General features: G+C 36.2%; 1 long non-coding RNA gene across 1 annotated transcript; it reads left to right on the forward strand.

Annotated features, from left to right (window-relative positions):
• Positions 1-1,062: 1,062 nt before the first annotated feature.
• LOC113611050 (uncharacterized) lies at positions 1,063-20,982 on the forward strand. The gene is made up of 3 exons (XR_003429339.1): positions 1,063-1,159; positions 10,989-11,067; positions 20,933-20,982. It is a non-coding gene; the product is annotated as an uncharacterized LOC113611050 (long non-coding RNA).
• The last annotated feature ends 451 nt before the right edge of the window (positions 20,983-21,433 follow it).

The raw sequence follows: 21,433 nt of genomic DNA on the forward strand, positions 1-21,433 counted from the left end.
TCTATCATTCTTAGTGGAGTCATTCTATCCTTTGCTAAGCAGAGCTCCTGGCAGTTTTCTAGTTCCTCCGAAGGGAGTGGAAACGGCACTTTATTGACATGGTGAACAGCAAAGAGAGTGTGATTTAGATTCACAGGAACTGAGTTTGTACTCTAGATTCACCATTTCACATTCATATTCAACCATCTACTCTGTTGCAAAAGCCTTGAACAATATCTTCCTTGTCTGTTCAATTTTGTATGGTGCAATTTGTGCTTTGACAGCCCGGTGATGGGAACAATTTTATCATGTTTATTGGGGGAATAATAGCAATCTGTATGGATATAAGTGTTGAATGAGGATGAGGGTATGAGATGAGGTCAGAGAGAAGCAGGGCCATTCCAGGTAAGGTTATGTGCACTATGTAAGAAGTGTGGAATTTGTGGGAAACTGCCAGAGGATATTAAGGAAGGGGATGATGGCCTCTTCTAATTCATTTTGATTGCTGCATGCAGTTTGTATAATAGTGGAGCAAGAGTGAAAGCTGAAGATTAGACAAGTTGATGCAATAATCTAGATATGATTGCTTGGGTTCAGACTACAGTTTGTTTTTTTTTTTTTTTTTCGGTACGCGGGCCTCTCACTGTTGTGGCCTCTCCCGTTGCGGAGCACAGGCTCCAGACGCGCAGGCTCAGCGGCCATGGGTCATGGGCCCAGCCACTCCGCGGCATGTGGGATCTTCCCGGACTGGGGCACGAACCCATGTCCCCTGCATCGGCAGGTGGACTCTCAACCACTGTGCCACCAGGGAAGCCCAGACTACAGTTTTTTACTTATTAAATATGTGACCTTGGCAAGTCACTTAACCTAACTTTGCTTCAATCTCCTCTGTAAAATGAGAAACTAATATGTATATACCATACAGGGTTGCTATCAGGTTAAATGAGTTAATATAAGTTCTCTGGGGGTTCTGGTTGAGAGCATGGATTATTTAAAAAGGAACCAAGAAAATTAAATAGCACAAGTTCTAGTTTTAGGAGGAGGTATATTCCAAAGCATATTAGCTTTTCTATTTGAGATTGTGGCTATTATTTTTCCATATCTATTGCAGTTTACCTCTTCCTCACCAGTGTTTGGATAAACATCTTTGCTGCTAGAAAATAACCGTAGAATTAGGAAGGTAAGGTAAAAGAGTGAAGCTGGTTGGGTGTAAATACATATGTATACATTTGTGTGAGTGTTAGGGCCTGCTGCAAACAGTGAAGCTTCAGTGTCAGAATATTGTTACTGTGTGGGAATGTGGGTCACATGTTGTTAGATCTTTTGATTTTTTTTTAACGCATTCTGAGAATCCTGCTTTTATGTGAAATTTTCAAACTTTTACATTTAATCCACAATTCTAAGCAAGATTTGGCACATTATCTACCAGTGTGCCACTCCTGGGTCAGACATTTTATATGTGGCTCTCCTATCTTATCCATTCTTACGTTGAAATTATCTGATTTTAGATTTGCTTTTTGACTTTGTGCCTTCAAATAAAAAACAACCCCATTTAACCTTTACCTGATACTCACCATCAGCTGGAACTCTTGGCTCTGGTTTAATAATTTTCCAACAGACCTTGAATACATTTTTTCACATTTGAAAATGCTAGTGGTTTTGAAGCCTCAAATTTAACCTTTCGATTATATACTATGCAAAGATATTCTGTTGAATATGAGATATGAAGGCAAAGGAAAAGTTTATTCTCTGCACCTCTCAGGCTGTTTTACATACCTTACTGGGGCAACATGAGATTTGACATACTGTCTTCTCAGTCTGGATCCATGAAATGTTTCATTTATCTGTTAAACAGTAAAATGAATAACTTACGCTTTTAATTTTTTAATTTTAAAGTTTTCACTGTGAAGAACTTCAAATATACATGAAAATAAATAGAATAGTATAATGTACTCCATGTACCCATCATTCATCTTCAGCAGTTATCAATCAAGGACCAAACCAGTTTCATTCTACTATTATCCACATCCTAGGGATCAAATAACTCCTTAATATCATCAAATACATAGTGTTAAAATTTCCCCAGATCTCATTTAAGAAAGAGACGCAATGTGTGTTAAACGTGTGTGGTTTTTTTTGAAAATTACCTTTATACTAGCTCAATTAATTCTCAAATATCCTTAAATCAATAAATTGTGTGGCAAGGTGAGGCAATAATATTTGCTTCCTAACAGCATGATAGGGAAGAATATTCATTTTAGAGAGATAAATTCAAAGGTCCAACGAATAGAGTTTGTCTTCCATGTTCAGCCTCCATTGAACATCAATGCCATAAAACTAAGCAGAAGTGTCCCGAGAAGGAGGAAATATTTCTCTCTATTTTTTTTTTTTTGTACTATGGCAGCCTGCTTTTCACCTCTGGACTGCAAACCATTTTCCCTGATCTTTCAGTTACATGCTACCGACGGGTTCAAAGCAGGATATGTAGAAATCTCTCAGAGAAATCTCACGTAAGAGTCATTTTCTCAGCTGTTCTTGATCTTAACCTAATGATGATTTCTCACAGCAGGACCTTCACAGAGGACAAGACAAAATGTTGCACTGTCCATAGCTTTTACTTTGGCAAAGATAGTCCTTCAGAAACAGTGACTCATTTTTGGAATTGCAAAGATTTAATTTATATTTTTTCTCTTGCTCCAAAGCAATTGGAATATGTTCATTTATTCAATAAATATCTATTGAAATAAAACTACTAACAAATTAGATAGATCCATACTTTCTTGGAGATTCAATGAAGGAGACAGATAATAAGCAGACCAAGAAATAAATATATAAATATGATAATCTGAGATAGTGTTAGGTGATATGAAAAATGTAAAATGATGTGATGGAGTGATTTAGGGAATAGTACTTGAATGATAAAATAAGATCTCTTTCAAGAGGTGACATTTGATTGAGACCTGAAAGATGTAAAGTTGACTATCAAGGGGAGAAGAATATTCTATAAGGAGTGAACAGCAAGTGATATAATCCTAGGTAAAAATGAGATTAGTATATTTGAGGGATAGAAGCAAAGTTGCTGTGACTCAAGTAAAATGAGTAAGGGAGAGTGTGTAAGCTGAGGTTGCCCAGGTAGATAGCAATGTGATTACAGACAGCCTATTTGGCCATGGTAATAAGTTTGGATGTTATTCCTAAATATAGTGAATGGAGGAATCCTGACAAGATGGTAACTTAACTATACTGTACTTTTCTTCTATTCTCTATTCCAATCTGCCACTCCTGGGGCCAGGTGGAATTGGGTTTTATGGGAGTCCTAGAAACAGGAAGGTGATGAGGAATTTCTTTTCCACAGGTCAAGGAAGAACCTAGAAAATAGTATGAGTCCTGTGCAAGGATAGAATCAAAACAGGCCCTGGGAAGATCTTGGTCAAGAGAGGTGCTTGAATACCCAGGGATGAGGTCGACATTGAACCATGTGAGTGTGTTTCCATGGCTCCACAGAAGCCAAGAAGGAACTGAAAAGGGGGCTGAAGCCTCCTTTCTCCTGATGCTAGGCTAGTACTGGGCAGAACATGGGGAGCTGGAAGACTTCCTCCTGGGTCCTTGGTTTGGAGACGCAGAAGGCCTGCTGCCCACATTCAGACTACAGGATTTAAGAATAGCTCATGCTCTATCTTGTAGGATTGTCTCCAGTAACAAGACAGTGGCCCGAATAAACCAACAAGGAAAAATGATAATACAAATAAAGAAACCCAGCAGCCAGAGAAAGGAAATAACAGATTAGGTGCTCATCAAAAGAGAACTTCTGGAGAAAACAGCAACCTAACAACAATGGCAAAAAAGCACACATAAGAACATTCAGGTACATCAAAAAAAGACTATGTGGTACTAAAAAGCACAATTTTCAAGTTAAAAATTTAGTGGGTTAATTTAAAAAGATGAGTGTCATTCTTGAGATCCAAATTTGTGACCTGTAAGGCCAAAAAGAATAAATACTTTAAATAGTAAAATTTAAAAAGAAGAAAACAATGAGGGAAGAGAAACAAAACACTTAGATCATGATTCCAGAAGTGGCTGTAAATAATAGGATCTTGAAGAGAGAAAGAGATAGAGGGAAAAAATAATAATAATAGTAAAATAAGTAGTAGGAGGAGGTGGTTCTGAATTAAATAAAGATCAAAATCTACAGATTCAAAGGGATAGACTGAGTTTCAGGCATATTTGATGCATCAGGGGAATATTTTCGAATTTTAGCTATAAACTTTAATACTGAAGTAAAAATATGTTGTCAGAAGAAATAGAATCATTTCATCTGTAACATTTGAAGGTGGAAGCTGGTGGAATAATATCCTCATACTCTGAGAGAAAAAGCTGACAATTTAACAATCCTATTCTCAGTCAAGGTATAATTTCTCGTTAGAGTAAAAGAAAGTTATTTATGGATATTCAAGAATTCAGTAATATAGCATTCACATATCACAACTGAGGAGAATACATGACTCAGGATTCTAGGAAAGCAAGATATAAAACAGAATTGAGGTCTCAATAGAGGGGGAGGTGAAGAGGAGAGGGAACAAATGTTGAGCAATGAAACCTGAGGGGTGTGTGTACAATACAATGAATGTATAATGGAAATGCTTGCAGCAGAAGCAACAAACTTTAAGAAACAGCCTAACATTAGAACTTGAGGTGCTATTTCACCTATTAGGAATAGGAAAGGAGGGCAGGAGAGAGAGGGGAAACAAGTGTTAAAAAGCCTTATCAGGAGTGGGGAATGGGAATGTGAGGAGAGGATAAAAATGAAAGTATGTTAAAGGCCTCCTGTCCTTGGGTTGGCATTTAGGTAAGGAAAATAATGTTTTGATAGGGCTAATAATTTTTTTAATAAAGAAAAATATTCATCTAACTTTGAGTTTCAGGATGGATGTTAACTATTAACTAAGTACATTGAAATTTTCAAGTGGAAAAATATAGAATGAAAAACAGTGAAACTCAGCAAGAATAAGGATAAGAAAGTAAAAAAATAAAATGTTATTTACTTAAAGAAAGATGGAGAAATAAAATCAAGTATATTACCTGCTACAATTAATGAGAATAGATAAAACTTTGTCATTAAAGAATCTATGAAATTGCATTCAAAACCAGAACCTAGTTATCTATTATTTAAAAGAATCGTACTTGTAAATAAAGGGATGAAAGACTGTTGACTATTTTGCTCCTGGCTGTAGTGTGCACGTATTTTTTCCCCCTCTTCCATGTTTTCTAAACTTACACTAAAAGGATTCATCAAATCATCTTGTTCAGATAGCTCAGGATTGTTTTTCTTTTGCTTACCCTGTGCTCTTGGGTTCTATGGTAGTTTTGTAATTACGTAACAATGGTGTTGCACAGTAATCTATCATATAGAGCTATATGTATGGAAAATTTTGATCAGTTTTTTAAAGAAAATTATCCTGTTTGCAAAGGCACAATAAAGTTGCATCTTATAGACTATAGGCAATAAAGCTAACACTAAACTTTATTTAGCACAAACCATATTCACATTCCCTGTTCATTTGATCTTGAGAAAAGTCTAGCATATCCAGTAGTTTCACAGATATCATTTTAACTTAAAATGTTCTGATATATTTAATTTATAAAGCTCAGACTGATAGAGTTTTGGAAAACAATAAGAGATGCTTTGGTAATGTGTATATTCTTATATAAAACCCATGGCTTCTCCTGTGTATATTTTTAAAAATTAAAGGAATGCACATTTGACAAAAAAAAAAAAAGACCGTTGATTATGAAGTTATGAGAAAGAAATGCTATACAATTAATGTGGAACACAATATAGAATCAAAAAAATAGATCCTAGATTATGTACGGACTTAGAATACAACAAGGATAGCATTTTATTTTATCTATTTTTCAAATTAACATTAAAATTTTATTTGGAAAAATGTAGTTTAGGGAAGATCTAGGCTTATTTCATGTATGAACATGTGTACTAACTGTTTAAGTACCATAGGTTTGAGTCCTAAAACACAGAAATTCTGATATATTTTAGTTTGTATGATTTCCATTATAAGAGAAAAAAATGTAATGGTATATTTATGATTTTACATACTGCCTTATCAAATATGTTCCTAGTACAAGGGAACTTCCATTTGATCATGTACTGAAATAATGTGTACTGATGGATGTTAACCAGACCTATTGTGGTCATTTCACAATATACATGTAGATGGAATCATTATGTTGTATACCTGGAACCAACACAATGTTGACAATGTTAATGTCAATTATACCTAAAAAAACAAAAACAAAAACTGAAGCCTTTAAAAAATTTTACATGTCTGATGACTGGAAGAATCTCCCACACACTGGATTCTAGCTCCTTAATACCAAGATTCATTTATCCCCCTCTACCACATACTTCCACTGTTGATGCTCATGATGCATTCATCATCATTCTAGGGCCCCAACCCTCTTCCTCAAATAACAATGCTAATTTTCTTGTGAGATGCATAAGTTTTAGAAGCTATATGTGCAGTAAAGAGTTAACTCAGTAGGCTTAGGGTGTTTAATCCCTGTACATTCCAAAGGAAGGAGTGACCCTTGACCAGCTTCTGAGGGATAACCTTTAAGCCCTTGGAATGTCCTGCCTGAGAAGAGTGTGTTTGTATACCTGGGGCTTTGGGCCACACCAGATGGTTTATGTTAACACTGTGCTGGATGCCTGTGGGGGATGCCTGCTTTTTACTTGCCTGGGGCCCTGGGTCATGGTATAACAGTTTCACCTCTGGAGGGGCTGCAGACTAAGTAGTTAAGGAGAGTCATGTGGACACTCCATGCTTATGTGACTGTCCCCCAGAAATTACCCTGGATCCCCTAAGGCTTGGATGAGATTCACTGGTTGGCAATATTTCATATGTGTTGTCAAACCTTTTGTGAATGGGGACAGTAATTATATGCTGCTTATGAGCTGTTATGATGATTAAGTGAGATAATATGTCATATGCTTAGAACAGTGACAGACACTGTCCTAATAAATAAAAGCTATATAAGGGCTTGTTAAATAATTCTAAGGGGTGAGTACAGGAAAGCCAGAGTTTAGAATCTGAAAACATATATCAAGCAACAGATTTGGGATGATGAAGTTTGAGCAAGCAACCAAAGGGCCAAAAGGCAAAGAAATCTGGAGCAAAAAATAAACAAACACACACACACACACATACACATACAAAGTATGAAGTAGAGGGAGTACAGATAGAGAAGAGAGGAGAAGATAAAAGGAGGGGGAAAGATGGAGAAGGAAGGGAGACTCTGGACAATGCAGAGGGGACCAACTATATTTAGAGATCTACAGATGATAAGGAACCAGCAAAGGCAGCTGGGAAAAGCAGTTAGTGAAGAAGAAAATATGGAGAAGGAGGTATCTTGTAAACGAAAAAGAGAAAAGTTTCAGGAAGGAACATAAGTAATGGTGAGAAGTTCAAGTAAGAAGTGACCATCGGATTTGGCAACAGTGAGGTATTTGGTGACCTCTATGAGAGTAGTTGAATGCGTGCGGGAGAGAGAAATTCCAGCTGGACTGGGTTAAAGTGAGAACAGGTGACAAAGGAGGTGGAAACAGCAAGCATATCTAACTTTTTCAACAAAATTTTACTGAGAAGGAGAGCAGGAAAATGATGCTGGAGGAGAACATAGAGTCAAGAGCAACATTTTTAGATGAGAGTGTGTGAGCTAGCTACTGATATCTCTGAAGAAAAGACAATGAAATACTGTACTGCACTCTAGAAGAGCAATAGTATTCCAGTATCTTGTTTCCTGTGGAAAAGAAAATCCTATGAAATGAGAGAAAATATATAGCTACTTATATGCTCAGAATAATTCAACTGTTGTCAACTCTGTTAGGCTGCAGAAATTTTCTGCTGATCCGTAAATCTGCCTTTTCCTCTTTAAGCTGTTTCATCATTTTTCTTTCTCACTCCTTCCTAACTCCCTTCCCCCTGACTTTTTCTTCTCCTTTTTTTCAAATATTATTTGAATATAAGGAGATGACTGGGGCAAGAGGTACAGGGAGCATACCTGTAGCTACAAAGAGAAGACACAGTAAGTGACAAAATTAGTACCATAGATTGTGTTTTCTGTCGGTATTCAGAGATGGAAGACAACATTTTGAGTTGGAGTGGTTAGATAATAGCATCCTAGAATTGATAGTAATAAATCCACAGATTCATGGAATTTAAATCTATAAACCACCTTATAAATAATCTTAACCAGTCCTGTTCTTCAGATAAGTAAACAGAATCTTGCACAAGCTAACTACTTATGTAATTGAGTGATTACACCAGAAACACAAATAATATCACTTCCTATGTTTTCCAGATGGCTAGCTGATTGGCCCAACACTATTGAATTTGAAATTGCATCTTTATCATAAACTATTGTACTGGATTTATCATTAATTTGAACAGAATTGATATAATTAAAATAATGAGTCTTCCGTACAATTTATGTTAGTTTTATTCATGTATATCTTATAGTTTTTGTTGCTATTAAGTGGAATTTAAAAATAATGTTTATATTTTGTTATTTTTGCTGATTAAGAAAACTATTACTTTTTGTGTGTTGGTCTGGTATTTGGCCACATTGCAAAACTGTTATTATTTCTAGTAATTTTTCAACTAAGTCTTTTGAATATTTTAAGTATCTAGTAATATTGTCAGTATATAATGACCTTTTCCCCTCATTCTTTTCAATGTACACATATTACTCCCTTTTCTTTTTGTAATTGCATTGGTATAGACTTCCAGTAGAATGTTTGATTCAGTCCTTTAATTAATTTACAATATATTACTTCCTGTTGGAATAATTAATACCTTATGTTAATTAATTAGTTACCCACTATGACTTCCTTTCAACCTTTGCTTTCTCTGATCTTGAGTTTATTTGAAGCTTCTGTTGGGAAGACTCACTTTCTTGGAGGCTGGTATTTTACCTCCAGGGCTCTGGAGTTTGTCAGCAACTGTGCTGCTGAGATTTTACTCTTAGTGGAGCTCTAGTTTTTATCTTCCAGAAACTCCTCACTCTTTTAGTCTTTTGGGTGGCAACATTTCCACCATTGTAAGACACATTGTATTGTTTTTATTTGTCTTCTGTCATTTCAGTGAGATTTGAGGAGAGACAGAGAGGGATAAATGCTTGCTTTTAATCAGCAATCTTGCTTTGGAAGTCAGGCTAGAAATACTTTGAAGAAATAATTAATAAAATTTGGTGAATGGTTAGATAATTGAGATAATGTTTAGATAATGGAGATAATGGTTAGATAATGGAGAAGGAGGGGTCAAAATTGACTTTAAGATATGGTGACTAGGTGAGTGGGAGAATGGGAATACTATGAACCAAAACCAGGGAAAGAGATTAGACTGAAGACCAAAAATGATGCCTGCTAAATGATACTTGAAAAAAATAAGCTTCAGAATGAACTCAGACACCCAGCTTTAGCATATAATATGTGTTTAATAAGGTGTGGATATATGGAAGATGTAGAACCATCCTTAGAGTGAACAGTAACTTCAGGCTTAGGGTGTTCCAAGAAGCTGTAAGGTGGATTTATAGAAGTTTCCCCAGTAGCACTCATGCAATCCTTGTTTTTAAGAAGCTCAGTCTCTTGGTACACCCTGTAGGAAAAGGGTTGTTAGATATTTGACCTGAAACTAAGTGCCAAGTTTCAGAAACTCACTTAGAATTATGTTAGTGTTCATTATTACCATTCCCACCCTCCATAACCATGTCTGCAGACATCCTGTCCTGAGCATCTAATATTTCTTCTCTCCTTATTTTCCAATTGTAGAAAATTAGCGCATCAGTAATTTTTTAAGTTTTCTTCATACCATTTGAAATATGAATAATATCTCCATAATGTTGGTTGCATTTTTTTTGATAAACCTGGGATATTCTCAATTCCTTCATGGTTAAAAATTTAACGCACAATGATTTTCATTTAATATGTCAGATCAGCATTTTTTTCAATAGCCTATATTGGAGAGTACAGTAATCTTGAATTTAGTTTTCTTATAAGTTTTGAAGGGCATGAAACTGAATGAACACTGGCATAATTTTTACTCATATTAGATAGGACAGGAATCCTGCATATTATCCTTCACTTTGTTACCTTTTAAAAATTACATACTTCTAATCCTGATGAATTCCATAGATAATCTGTCATTTGGTAGGCTGCACAGAGAGACATAAGTTTAAAGGTGCATATGCCCATACCAGGTTTAGGTTGGCTCAGCAGAAAATTTGTTATTTGATGAATACCCTGGTTATATAATGACCAAAGATGCCCCCTGCTCTTGGATACTCTGGTAAGTGGTTTGATGTATAAGCTTGGCTGACCTGTTTCTTATGGGTAATCTTAGATATCTTACACATATCAGGTATCATTTTGGTCATCTATAATCCACTGCATTTATATGTGAAAACCACATAGTATTTGGTTAAACATTTTGGAATATTTGACCTGTCATGTGAAAATTGATGTAATTGGAAATGTGCTTGAGATTTTATGTTTGCATGCTCATTAATTATAGGACAATAAATCATAAAGTAGAAGGAAGCATACTTGCATTATGACTTTGGGTAAATTAACCTCTTCATGCCTCAGTTTCCTCATATGGAAAATGGGGATATCAGGAGAATCAAATAAGTTAATATATAAAGTGCTTAGACCAGTCCTGACAATTAGTAAAGCTAATTTTTGTTGTTAAGGTATTACCTCATTCCTAAATTTTAGAATTTATATTCACTGTAGTTGGACATCATATCTGCTGGAGAGCTACAAAAAAAAAAAAAAAGAAAGAAAGAACGAGATTTCTTTTGAGTTTCCCACTAGAAAACCATATATCTAAAACATGAAAATGTTCTCTATGAAGGTGTATTCTCTGTAGTGAAAAAAAACTATGATTCATAGTAAAGCAGCAGCTCTCTTTATTTAATTCCTTTTCTCCTTTTAGAGTGAATCATCACACGAATTATTTAATGGAAATCAGAAGAAAAACAGGCTGTGTGCATTATAATAATAATGACTAATAGGTAAGTTTGATGAATGATTCACAAGTCCATTTGGTACATGCTATCATCACCAGTGTTGTACTTTTGAATGTTGTGTATATGGTAACAATTATAATATAAGGAGCATTGAATTAAATGAAAATAGAAGGAAAGGCATGTAAAAGCAGGCATTCTGACCCATGTAAATGAAAAAGTATGAGAAATATTTGGTGATTGTTTTAATACAGGTGACTTACAAATTGGGAATGAGGACTGCTAAAGGAGCCTGAAGGAAGATGTCAGGATCGGTGGTTGATTGACCAAGATGATATGATAATAGATCAGACTGATAGTTTTGGAATATTCATTTGTGATGTAAACATAGATTAATTGGTTTGAACGTGTTGATTTGAATTTATAGCAGAAAAGGTGAATTTCTTAGCGTGGGCATATATGGAGTTATTTTAATTTTATTTATTTTACATATTAGCTTTGTTATATACTTATAATTTATTAAGTCTATTGGCACTCTTATTTTAGGTAATTGTTTTAGACCATCCTTATTTTAAGGGTTTACAGAATAATAAGACTTCTGTTAAGATTATGACATATTTAACCTTATGTCATGCCAAGAACATTTCCATGGTATAGGTATTTGTCATCTCATTTTTAGTTGAAGAAACTGAGGTGTGGGAAGATTAAATAACTTGCCTGAAGTCATACAGGTAGTAAATGGCTACACACAGAATTGAACAAGAACTCTGAGTCCAAAGTCTACTATTTATTAGTCCTTGTGTTATACTGCTTCCTTGTCATTTCCTTCTTTATCATAAAGCTAAATTAAAAGTGGGAATTTTCTTTCTTCATTTTCTATATGCTAACTCTTATTCTAATGGTAAAAGCACACCAAAACTTTTAAAGTCTTTGGATTTATTAGAAACTGGAGGTAGTGGAATGCTGTGGGAAAACTACAAGCTTTACTCAGAGACAGTTAGGTCTGAAAATGTCCTGTCAGGAATCTGCTCAGGGAAACAGGAGATGAATGATGACACCATTGCTCTTGGCAGAATTTGGTTTGATTGATAGAATTATTTGAGTTAGTTAGAGTGGTATCTATGATAAAGGAAGTTTATGTCCAAGGGGCAGTCAAGACTTTTCACTAGGTCTTTAGTCAAGTAAAGTTTAAATTATAACAAGCATATTCTTAAGTAGACATTTAAAAATTTTACATACACTGAGGATCAACAAGAAGATTTTTATTTTGGGCTGTATGTTCTCTTCTACACTGGCCATTTCTCTTCCTTGAAGGACTGTTTAAGTTAGGAGCAGAAACAGCATAGCCTTGGTCAGGTATCTTTGAGGTAGAGTAAGTTTTATTCATTCAATTTATTAATATGTTAGAAATATTCTTTGACTGTCTATCACATGTCAGGCATTTCTTAGATGTTTCAAAATGTGTCCCTCTTACATTTTTCCTCCCATACATGTATTCTAACTGACTTTCTGAAAGGGCTCACTATCCTTATCTAGAACTGAGGTAGTGGTAAGAAATAATATCAAATTATCAATCATTTCCAACTTGGAAGGTGAGTGCTAGGATTCTGGCATTTTAAAGAGCATAGCATTTTAAAAAAACAATGCTAAGAAAAGAATTTCATCTTACCAAAGATACTATCTTTTTAGTTAGGTCCATATATTCTTGTGAATATGGTTTTTTGAACTTGCTGTCATAGTCAATATTACTGACTTTAAAGCTCATGTGATAGTAAAAAATGTTTTTCCTGAGAAGCAGAAAAAAGAAAAAATAGTTCTGACTTTGCTTATTGTGTAACTCCTTTCATTCTTAAGGAATAATGTGAAACAGAATACTCTGATTAAATTTCAAGTAACTTAACATTTAAATAGTCTTAATACCTAGTGATTGTGGAAATAACTTTGACATGTCTATTAAATTATAACCTTGCCCAAGAATGTAAACCATTTTGTAACATTCTGATAAAATTCTTCATGTTAGTGGCTGCAGTTAATTATCCAAAAAATCTTTCCTATACAGTCACAAATAACTTAAAAAAACAAACAAAAAAATGACATAGCATTTTTCCTGGATTGTATTGGCAAAGATGACAAAAATAATAATAGGCTGGAGTAGCTATACATATATCAGACAAAATAGACTTTAAGCTAAAAATAGTATTAAGAGACAAAGAAGTTCATTATATAATATTATATACATATTAAATAATATAATATGACCTATTATTATGCAATGATAAAGGGGTCAATTCATCAAGAAGACATAACAATCATAAATATATATGTACCCAACATCAGAGCATCTAAATATATTAAGCAAATACTAACAGATCTGAAGGGAGAAATAGACAAGAATGCAGTAATTGTAGGGGACTTCAATACCTCATTTTCAATAATGGATAGATCATCCAGAGAGAAAGTCAACAAAGAAACGTTGAACTTGAATCATACTTTAGAGAAATTGACTTAACAGACTTCTGTAGAACATTCTATCCAACAGCAGCAGAATACACATTTTCTCAAGTTTACACAGAATATTCTCCAGGATAAAGCATATGACAGGTCACAAAACAAGTCTTAGAAAATTTAAGAAGATTGAAATCAACTATCTTTTCTTACCATAATGGTATGAAAGTAGAAATCAGTTAACAGAAATAAAGCTGGAAAATTCACAAATATGTGGAAATTAAACAACACACCCCTGAACAACCAATGGATCAAAGAAGAAATTGAAAAATATCTTGAAACAAATTAAAATGGAAACACAACATACCAAAATCTATGGGTTGCTTCAAAAACAGTTCTAGGAGGGAATTTTACAGTGATAAACACTGACATGAAGACAAAAGAAAGATCTCAAATAAAAACTCTAAATTTACACCTCAAGGAACTAGGAAAAGAAGAACAAACTAAGCCCAAAGTTACCAGAAGGAAGGAAATAACCAAATCAGAGAAATAAATGAAACAGAGACCAGAAAAACAATAGTCAAGATCAAGGTTTTTTGAAAAGATAAACAAGATTAAAAAAACTTTAGCTAGACTAACTGAGAAAAAAGAGAGAAGACTCAAAATCAGAAATGAAAGAGGAGACTTTACAACTGATACCTCAGGCATGCAAAGGATCATAAGAGATTACTATGAATAATTATACACCAAATAATTGAATAACCTAGAAGAAACGGATAAATTCCTAGAAATATACAACCTGCCAAGACTAAATCATGAAGAAACAGAAAATCTGAACAGACCAACAATGAGTTAGGGGTTTGAATCAATAATCAAAAACCTCCCGAAACAGAAAAGCCCAGGACCAGATGGTTTCCCTGGTGAATTCTACCAAACATTTAAGGAATTAATGTTAATCTTTCTCAAAATTATCTAAAAAATAGAAGTGAAGGGAACACTTTTTTTAAAAAGAAAATTTTATTGGAGTATAGTTGATTTACAATGTTGTGTTAGTTTCAGGTGTAGAGCAAAGTGAATCTGTTATACATATATATATATATATATATATATATGTATCCACTCTTCTTTAGATTCTTTTCCCATATAAGCCATTACAGAGTATTGAGCAGAGTTCCCTGTGCTAAACAGTTGGTCCTTATTAGTTATCTATTCTATATATAGTAGTGTGTATATGTCAATCCCAATCTTCCAATTTAACCCTCCCCCCACCCTCACCCCCGGGTAACCATAAGTTTATCTTCTACATCTGTAACTCTATTTCTGTTTTGTAAATAAGTTCATTTGTAGCCTTTTTTTATATTCCACATATAAGCAATATCATATGATATTTGTCTTTCTCTGTCTGACTTACTTTGCTCAGTATGACAACCTCTAGGTCCATCTGTGTTGCTGCAAATGTCATTATTTTGTTCTTTTTTTTTTTTTTGTGGTACATGGGCCTCTCACTGTTGTGGCCTCTCCCATTGCAGAGCACAGGCTCCAGACGCACAGGCTCAGTGGCCATGGCTCATGGGCCTAGCCGCTCTGCAGCATGTGGGATCTTCCTGGACTGGGGCACGAACCCGTGTCCCCTGCATCAGCAGGCAGACGCTCAACGACTGTGCCACCAGGGAAGCCCTTGTTCTTTTTTATGGCTGAGTAATATTCCATTGTATATATGTACCACATCTTCTTTATCCATTCCTCTGTTGATGGACATTTAGGTTGCTATTGTAAATAGCGCTGCAATGAACATTGGAGTGCATGTATCTTTTCGAATTGTGTTTTTTTCTGGATATATGTCCAGGAGTGGGATTGCTGGATCATATGGTAGCTCTATTTTTAGTTTTTTAAGGAACCTCGATACTATTTTCCATAGTGGCTGTACTAATTCGCACTCCCACCAATAGTGTAGGAGGAGAAGGGAACACTTCTAAACTCATTTTACAAGACCAGTATTACCCTGACCAAAACCAGATAAGGACACTACAATAAAACTATAGATCAATATCCTTGATGAATATGGTACAAAAATCCTCAACAAAATGCTAGCAAACTGAATTTAACAACACATTAAAAGGATCATACACCACAATCGAGATTTATCCCTGGAATCCAAGGATGGATCAATATATACAAATCAATAAATTTGATATACCTTTTTTTTTTTTTTTTTTTTTGCGGTATGTGGGCCTCTCACTGATGTGGCCTCTCCCGTTGTGAAGCACAGGCTCCGGACGCACAGGCCTAGCGGCCATGGCTCACGGGCCCATCCGCTCTGCAGCATGTGGGATCTTCCCGGACTGGGGCATGAACCCGTGTCCCCTGCATCAGCAGGTGGACTCTCAACCACTGCACCACCAAGGAAGCCCCTGATATACCATTTTAATAGAATGACAGATAAAAATCATATGATCATCTCAATAGATCAGTAAAGCTTTTGACAAAATACAAAACCTTTCATGTTGTAAAAACCCGTTGGGTCTAAAGGGAACAAACCTCAACATAATAAAGACCATATATGATAAACCCACAGCCAACATGATAATCAAGAGTGAAAGGTTGAAAGCTTTTCCTCCAAGGTCAGGAACAAGATAAGGGTGCCCACTCTCACCACTCCTATTCAATATAGTGCTGGAAATCCTAGCTGGAGCAAAGGCAAGAGAAAGAATTAAAAGGCATCCAACCTAGGAAGAAAGAAGGAAAGTTGTTATTTGCACATTGATGACCTTATGTATAGAAAATCTTATAGACTCTTCCAAAAAACTGTTAGAACTAATTGAGTCAGTAAAGCTGCTGGACACAAAATTAGTTGTGTTTCTATATACTAACAATGAAACATCTGAAATAATATATAAGCATAGTAGTGGGATTGCTGGGTCATATGGTAGTTCTATTCTTAGTTTTGTAAGGAACTTCCATACTGTTTTCCATAGTAGTTGGATCAATTTACATTCCCACCAACAATGCAGGAGGGTTCCCTTTTCACCACACTCTTTCCAGCATTTATTGTTTCTAGATTTTTTGATAATGACCATTCTGACCGGCGTGAGGTGATACCTCGAAAACCATAATTCAAAAGGAGACATGTACCACAATGTTCATTGCAGCACTATTTGCAATAGGCAGGACATGGAACCAACCTAAATGTCCATTGACAGATGAATGGATAAAGAAGATGTGGCACATATATACAATGGAATATTACTCAGCCATAAAAACAAACAAAATTGAGTTATTTGTAGTGAGGTGGATGGACCTAGAGTCTGTCATACAGAGTGAAGTAAGTCAGAAAGAGAAAAACAAATACTGTATGCTAACGGATGTATATGGAATCTAAAAAAAAAAAAATGGTACTGATGAACCTAGTTGCAGGGCAGGAATAAAGAGGACATGGGGTGGGAGGGGGAAGCTGAGGCGAAGTGAATGTAGCATCGACACATATACACTACCGAATGTAAAATAGTTGGCTGGTGGGAAGCAGCAGCATAGCACAGGGAGATCAGCTCAGTGCTTTGCAATGACTTAGAGGGGTGGGATAGGGAGGACGGGAGGGAGGTTCAAGAGGAAGGGGATATGGGGACATGTGTTTGCATATGGCTGATTCACTTTGTTGTGCAACAGAAACTAACACAGTATTGTGAAGCAATTATACTCCAAAAAAGATCTATTAGAAAAATATACACATAAGCATATTATGATAATCATTTTGCAATATACAAGTGTATGGTGGTAACAATTTTGCAATATATATCAAATCAACTCATTGTATGTCTTCAACTTACACAATGTTATATGTCAATTATATCTCAATAAAGCTGGAAGAAGAAAATTCCAAAGGAACATAATATTTTTGTTATTATATATTTTTATTTATAAATACTATATGACCTTAATTTTCTATTAGGATATCAGGGCTGAAAATCTAGGGCATTAAGACAGTATTAGGCTTTATTAACTTGTTGGAGTACTAAACAAATTTTAAACACTAGAAAGGAAAGCCATTCCTTAGCTCTGTTATCCTGTTAGAGCACTAAGTCCTGAATTGGAAGGTGTAGTGATAAATTAGGTGCTACTGTTGGTATTCAGAGGAACTAACAGGCAATTATACTAAAGGATTCGTTTCTCTCCTTCAAATGTAACCTGGACCTTGAGCAGAGAAAAGGAAAAATTATGATCTAGGATCTCTTCTGAGTGTTATTTTGATTGGTTTTTCCTCCCTATAAGAGTCATGTTTTTCAAATAATCCAGGTCACATTCTGGGCTAGGGCTAAGAGCTCCAGGGAGGACTAGATCCTGACCAATTCTTCTCTTTGTATCTTTATTTATTTATTTTTATTTGCTTTCCAAGTGGTTTTTACAATTGAGATATAATTGACATATAACTTTATATTAGTTTCAGGTGTACAACATAATGATTCAATATATGTACATATTGCAAAATGATCACCACAATAAGTCTAGTTAACATCCATCCAAGCGATTTTTATGCACATTAAAGCTTGAGAAGCAAGGTTTACATAAGTGGCTCTCAGCCTGGGCTTTCAACAAAGATCACATGTGGATTTTTGAGAACTATCAAATCTTGGGTCCTCTCCCACAGATTCTGTTCATTGGTCTGGGTGAGAACGTCAATGTTGCTTTAATTAAGTGCTCCAGGTGATTCTAATGAGGCCAGGGTTAAGTATGTGGGCTTCCGAGTATATTTATGAGAGTTGAGTCCAGGCTTTTGTCCAAGGGGAGGTAACAGGGTCTGTTCTACGTGGGTTTGGTAGAGGCAGGGCGGTGGAGCCCACATTAGCTATTGTGTAGCAAAATTTAGGGGCATCTGTGGGAAGGGAGGGTCATCGAAGACAAGAAAGAAGAAGCTCAAAGTTTGTTCTCCAGGTAGGAGCTCATTGTTCCTGAATCTCTCCTGAGACGAGGAAGGGTTGACTTTCCTAAGTTTCAAGGCCCTTCTGCCCATGGCCACATTGGTAGCAGGTAAAGGATCTGTGCCGAAGCCTTTAAAGGCATATTCTCAAGATGCTGACGTGATTTCTCCACATAATCTCACCTGAGGAAGAAACCTAGAGGAGGAAGCAGAAGAGGAAGAAATGGCAGGTTCTCAGGTAAATGTCCTGTCTTGGGTCAGGGGCTATGTCCTCCTTACTTCTTGAAATGCCATGGTTTTAGAACATGCAAAATTTTACTTCTGTACTTCTGGTGTTTCTGCCTAACAAGTTTTTTTCAACTACCTTTTTTTTCTTCTTTCTTGTGACAGTCAAGGTTAACTCTTAAGAACACTTCTCCCTTGTATCCCAGATCCTTCTTTGTTTTCTCCATTCAGACTTCTGATGGGCCTTGAGCACTTGCCACCATGAAGTAATGATCTGAAACTACAGATAATGTTCCCTTTGTGACAGATCACTTTGGAAAGTTATTGATAGCTAAGATTCATATGTAGGATGAAGTGGGGACCTGGGATATCAGTGAAGAAGGGAAGTGTAGTGTTTAGTTCCCATATGGATGGTCTGTCAGCTCTATGTAGATCAGGATTAAGAAAATGCACATCTAGGGCTTCCCTGGTGGCACAGTGGTTAAGAATCGCCTGCCAATGCAGGAACACGGGTTTGAGCCCTGGTCCGGGAAGATACCACATGCCATGGAGGAGGTAAGCCACTGTGCCACAACTACTGAGCCTGCACTCTAGAGCTTCTGAGCCACAACTACTGAAGCCCGTGTGCCTAGAGCCCATGCTCTGCAACAAGAGAAGCCACCGCAATGAGAAGCCTGTGCACTGTAACGAAGAGTAGCCCCCACTTGCTGCAACTAGAGAAAGTCCATGCACAGCAACAAAGACCCAAAGCAGCCAAAAAAAATTATAATAAAAAAAAATAAATAAGAAAATGCACATCTAAACAGGATGGCATTTATGGCCCAGAATAATGCAGAAATTTCTGAAAGATAAGAGTAATTAGGAGACACTGCCTCTCTAGAATGCTAAAGAAAGATTATTTAAAGACACTACTGTATTAGAGATTGAGGAATATGGGCACTCTATGTGGCTTGACATTTGAATAACACTGATGTTTTTCATGACTAGATTTAGATTATGATTTGCTTATTTTTCTGGCCAGTAAATATCACAGCAGTTATATGTCCTTTGGCAAACATTAGGCACCTGATATCAGTTTGTCCCATTACAGCTGATGTTAACTTCATTCACTTGGTTCATGCGGCAGATTCCCTCCCCTACTCTTTGTATCTTTTCAAAACTACTGAAAAGTAATCTAAAAATGGTGTTCAAGGAAATGGTTTTATGTTGAATTTTCTTTTACAATACCACTTGTCCTGTGAGAATTCTTGCCCCATAGAATTCTTTCTGTGATCAGGACTATAAATATATTGTGGGCTTATAATTAACTGATAACAGTATCAGTACACTTGTCCCTAGATATTTCCACACCTAGATCTTTCTCACACATGGTGACTTACTTGCTCAAAACTGCATTCTGGTGGCCACCAATTGCTCTCACTTTTGTCTGCTATTATCTTAGAAGATGAATCACCTTAAATACCCTCAGCTTGGTCCTTGGCTTCTATTCTCAACATTTAAGACTTGTTGGGCTTCCCTGGTGGCACAGTGGTTGAGAGTCCTCCTGCCGACACAGGGGACACGGGTTCGTGCCCCGGTCCGGGAAGATCCCACATGCCGCGGAGCGGCTGGGCCCGTGAGCCATGGCCACTAAGCCTGCGTGTCCAGAGCCTGTGCTCCGTAACGGGAGAGGCCACAACAGTGAGAGGCCCGCGTACCGCAAAAAAAAAAAAAAGAAAAAAAAAAAAAAAAGACTTGTTGAAAGTAGTTCTCCAGGCCAGGATCTCCCAAATGTGCCTCTAGAGAGTCAAAGAGATGCCTTTTACAAAATCTATTAGTTAACATTAAACTTGGCCCTGAAGAGACAGTCTAGAAAAAGTACCTCACATATTTACCATTTTGGCCTTTGGCTAAGAAGCAAGAAAAAAAAGAAAATAAATTTGAATTTGAGAAGAAATTATTTTTGCCTTGACTCTAATGCTTTCCCTTTCATTTCCTATTCCTTGAAAGTGAAGTTGCTATTTTGGGATTAACAATTTCCATTTACAGTTGGCACAGGAGTATTTGAAATATCCTGAACTAGTGGTAGTGAGAAAATCAGCAAGATAGATTAACTTTCTCCATGCATATCCAGAAACTTTCCTGGAAATCTCATCTGTTCATTTCCTCATCAATTACTCACATCCTAAACTACTGCAAGAGAATTTTAACCTCCTGAGGATGAAATTGTGTGCTACTTCTTGATATTCTTTCTTCTCTTTTCCTATAGTGATACAGTTTGTGATTTTTAACTGAGCAGATTCTATCCCAAAATAAAAACTATGTTTTCCTGTCTCTGTTTGTTCCATCTAGGAGTGATGGAGTACATTTAAGTTCTGACAAGTGGAATGAAATGGAAAGTGGTATGTGCAATTTATGACATGTTTTCTTAATACAAGCCGTGCTCTTCTTCCTATTCTGCCTTCTGTCTGGCTGGAATGTGAACATGATGGTCAGAACTGGCACAGTCACTTTGAATAGTGAGATGATCTGGGCAATATAGGTCATGGTAGCATAGCAAGATTGAAGGAGCCTGGGTCTCTGACATCTTGAAGTGACATACTGAACCTGAGTCACTGACTTCTGAACATATTTGTGTCTGAATCTTATAAATATATGTATCTGTTTCCCCCTAGATCAGTGGTTCTCAAATCTTGGCTGAACATTAGAACCACCTGGGGAGCTTTTAAAGTTAAAATTTCCACTCCAGACAGCATCTTTGAGTGGGGCTTTTGTACTAGTAGTATTTGAAAAAAACTTTCCAGGTGATTCTAAGGTGCAGTCAGGGTTAAATTTTATTAATCTAGATCAGGG

The sequence above is a fragment of the Aethalodelphis obliquidens genome, unplaced genomic scaffold (assembly GCF_003676395.1).
Source record: "Aethalodelphis obliquidens isolate GAN/ISIS:26980383/991018 unplaced genomic scaffold, ASM367639v1 scaffold67, whole genome shotgun sequence".
Classification (NCBI taxonomy): Eukaryota; Metazoa; Chordata; class Mammalia; order Artiodactyla; family Delphinidae; genus Aethalodelphis; species Aethalodelphis obliquidens.